The sequence below is a fragment of the Arvicola amphibius genome, chromosome 4 (assembly GCF_903992535.2).
Source record: "Arvicola amphibius chromosome 4, mArvAmp1.2, whole genome shotgun sequence".
Lineage (NCBI taxonomy): Eukaryota > Metazoa > Chordata > Mammalia > Rodentia > Cricetidae > Arvicola > Arvicola amphibius.
Genome location: NC_052050.1, coordinates 100966819 through 100970938, shown reverse-complemented (window position 1 = coordinate 100970938; position 4120 = coordinate 100966819). Strand labels below are relative to the sequence as shown.

Here is a 4120-nt window from a genome sequence, read left to right as displayed (position 1 = left end):
GGTTGGCACAGAAAGTCAATTTTGGTGTAAGGGACTACTGATAATCATAACTCAAAAGGAATTTGAAACCTGCTCCATTTGGCTTCCTTCTCTCCAGCTTTCTCCCTGACTCCACATCTTTTACCTCTCAACTTCATTACCCATCTCTGTCCTAATGAGTCCACATCTTTATTTTAAGAAAAAATTAATCTTATTTGCTCTGTTAATAGTCAACATGTTTCTTGGCCACCTTCTTTTTGAATCAGGAGATCTCTGTGGTCATTGATCAACCGATGGATGAGTAACAGCCAGACTCCATGGTTCACTCAGTTGTAACCCCAAGACTGAAGCTTCTTGGCGGAGAAGGGGTGGCAGTAGAATCAGGCTTCTGGAAGAGGGTCCTGGGTGTGAAAACACTTTGGGTTGTACACAGAAGGGTCCTTATGATTTAATGGGGGAATTCATGTGAAGGTCAGAGGGAAAGCAGGTGTGAGTGGGGGCAACAGAAGGAATCATGGCTGCCAAAGAGTTTGAGTCCATCGGAAAGTTTGGCCTGGCTTTAGCAGTGGCAGGAGGTGTGGTGAACTCCGCCTTGTATAATGTGGATGTTGGGCACAGAGCTGTCATCTTTGACCGATTCCGTGGAGTACAGGACGTCATGGTAGGGGAAGGGACTCACTTTCTCATCCCTTGGGTACAGAAACCAATTATCTTTGACTGTGGACCACTGAATGTACCAGTCATCACTGGTAGCAAAGATTTGCAGAACGTCAACATCACACTACGCATCCTCTTCCAGCCAGTGGCCCGACAGCTCCCTCGTATCTACACCAGCATCAGCAAGGTCTATGATGAATGGGTGCTGCCTTCCATCACCACAGAGATTTTCAAGTCAGTGGTAGTTTGCTTTGAGGCTGGAGAATTGATGACCCAGTGAGAGCTGGTCTCCCAGCGGGTGAGTGATGACCTCACGGAGAGAGCAGCAACATTTGGGCTCATCCTGGATGACGTGTCCTTGACACATCTGACCTTTGGGAAGGAGTTCACAGAAGCAGTGGAAGACAACGGGTAGCTCAGCAGGAAGCGGAGAGGGCCAGATTTTTGGAGGAAAAGGCTGAGCAGCAGAAGAAGGCAGCCATCATCTCTGCTGAGGGCAACTCCAAGGCAGCCGAGCTGATCGCCAACTCCCTGGCCACGGCAGGCGATGGCCTGATTGAGCTGCGGAAGCTGGAAGCAGCTGAGGACATTGCTTACCAGCTCTCTCGCTCTTGGAACATCACCTACCTGCCAGCGGGGCAGTCGGTGCTCCTCCAGCTTCCCCAGTGAGGCCCCCCTGCTTGCACCTTCTCATGCCAACCAGGCCGTGGCCTTGGTCATTCTGAATACACTTTCTTTCTGCCCCACCCCAGAAATCACTGTGAAATTCCATGATTGGCTTAACATGAAGGAAATAAAAGCAGAATCACTTCAGATCTGTAATTACCAAATGAACAAAAAAAAGATTTTAATGACTTCATTGACAACATTATTATTGAAAAAAATGAGGCATTTTATTGACCACTTCCTTGTACCAATTTACAAATCATCACACAATAACAAAGGATAGGTTTTAATATCCCTAATTTACACACATGGATCTGGATAGAGGCTGGTCAGTTCTTCCCATGTGGCTCTTCAATCCAAACCCCACCACCTCTGTTATCAGTACATCACATTCTAGGCTAATCTATTCTCCCTAACTTTCTCAGATTATGGACCAAGGGTCAGGCTCAATACCTCTTAAACATGCAGCAGTGATGTGAGATGTCCTACTGTATATGTGTTGCTCTTATCGGCTAATGAATAAAGATGCTTTGACCTATGGCAGGGCAGAATATAGCCAGGCTGGAAGAGATACATAGAGAGAATAAGTGGAGTCAAAGAGATGCCATGTAGTTTTAGAAGAAGAAAGACACCAGAAAAGCTTACTGGAAGGCCACAGCCTTGTGGTGATACAGAGATTAAAAGAAATGGGTTAATTTAAAATGTAAGAGTTAGTTAATAAGAAGTCTGAACCAATAGGGCAAACAGCATTGCAATTAATATAGTTTCTTTAAGATTATTTGGTCTAAGCAGTTGGAGAATGAACCATCAAGCAGTCTCCACTTACAAATGGTGCGTCAGCTACATCTATGTAAAACCTGAGAGAGCTTGGGAAGGAATTCTAGACACAAAAGAAAGGAGTTAAGCAGAGCTTCTTGGTAGCCACATTTTTTCAGACAGGCTGTGTTTGTGGGCTGCAAGCAGCGGTGCAGTTCCTTTAAGAAATGGCAGCTTCCTTGTTCATGCTGGCAGCATAAACTCTGACCCTTTCGGGAGGTCCTGCACTGTAATGGGGCTTGTGAGAAGTGTGCTGCTAATTGTTAAATGGTGACATAGACCCGCTTCATCCTTGGAATTGCAGCTGTGAGCACAGCTCACAGAGGCGGTGAACATACCTCTGTCATGTTGGACTGGGCAGAACAAACAGGCAGGGCTGTGGAGTTGGTACTAGCTTATACAGCAGTGTAGTATGAGAGCGGCGGGCTGCATCCTGCCACCTGGAAAGCTTAACCCCCGAAATAACCACACAGAAATTGCATTAATTAAACACTGCCTGGCACATTAGTTCTAGCCTCTTATTGGCTAACTCTCACATCTCATCTTGATTCAACCCATTTCTAATAATCTGTATCGCTATTTGGCTGTGGCTTACCGAGATGAGTCTAACCAGTGTCTGCCTCGGACAGGAGAAGCATGGCATCTGCCACATTTCCCTTCTTCCCAGCATTCTGTTCTGTCTACTCTGCCCACCTAAGGGCTGCCCTATCAAAAGGCCAAGGCAGTTTTCTTTATTCAACCAATTAACTTTTTAGCAACACTATGAGGCCAGCTTTTGCTGGTAAGGACCTTTTCTCTGTGGCACTGCATATGTGTAACTGAGCTAGTTCTTACCCTAGATGCCAACTGTATTCAAAACCTGATTTCCCCCTCAAAATGTGTTCTTTTTATTTCTTAGAAAAATTCTGGGAGTTTTCTACAGGTCATCCTGCCCAGCTGTAAACTGTTCTTTTCTTGTCTGCTGTTTACGTGTTATTTGAGATGGGAACTCTGTGTGTGTGTGTGTGTGTGTGTGTGTGTGTGTGCTTCTGTGGATGTGTGTGTGTGCATGTGTGAGCATGTATGCATGCATGTGTGTGCAAATGCTTCCATGTTACTGTGTGGCACATGGATTTTCTGTGACACAATAGGATGAGCAGAGATGTCCTCAAGGTGACAGGTTATGTAGCATCCACTGATGGTTCAGAGAACAAGGATCACAGTGAGTCCCAGCTGGGGCTCTGTCAACTCAGACATCTTTAGTTTTTCTCATCTCCATCTCCTGCTAGATGAGTTTTCTGTGAGAGGCTGTGATGAAGAATCCTAGATTGAGTGATGGGCATGACTTCTGGAATGAATACTCAGCTTCCTGGCACGTAGACAAAGTGCAACATCTTGTTCCAGGAGAAAAGGTTGGTCCCATTGTTGACTCCCAGTGTGTGAGGCTTCCTGCTGAGCACTCTGCAATAATGAACCTGTTTATTTCAGTGTACAATGGGCTTCTTTCTGCCTATGTATTCCTCACAACATCCCCAAGGGGGAAATTCCTACTGGCCCAAGAAAAGCCCTAGAAAGACCCCTCTACTAGCAGGGCCCAGTCAGGAGGAGAGTTTTTGCCTCATCTTACCATCTGTGACATGTGTCCACGAGGCTGGCTGTTGGCCAACACTGCCCCAAAGTCAGACAGATTGAATGAAGTCTGCCAGGAGGGACATTCTACTCAGGGAGAGTGGAAACATGAGAAGTGCGAGAAAGGGGGAATGGAAGCATGGTCTGTTCGCGTTGTCTGGAGGACCAGCAGGACTGGTCAGCGAGTAGCGCGCCTTCTTAGCAAGCCTGAAGAATCTGAGTTTGATTCTTGGTACCCATGTAGCGACAGGAGAGAGCCAAACTCCTTCAAACTGTCTTCCAGCATTTCATACACTGTGGTATGAGTTTACCTACATACATAAACATAATACACATATGCACAAAATTGATCAATTACAATCTAACTTAAAATTAAAGGACTGATTGTCATTGA

General features: G+C 45.8%; 1 pseudogene; it reads left to right on the top strand.

The window, feature by feature from the left end:
- The first annotated feature begins 493 nt into the window (after positions 1-493).
- On the top strand, positions 494-1305 carry LOC119813336 (annotated as a pseudogene).
- The last annotated feature ends 2815 nt before the right edge of the window (positions 1306-4120 follow it).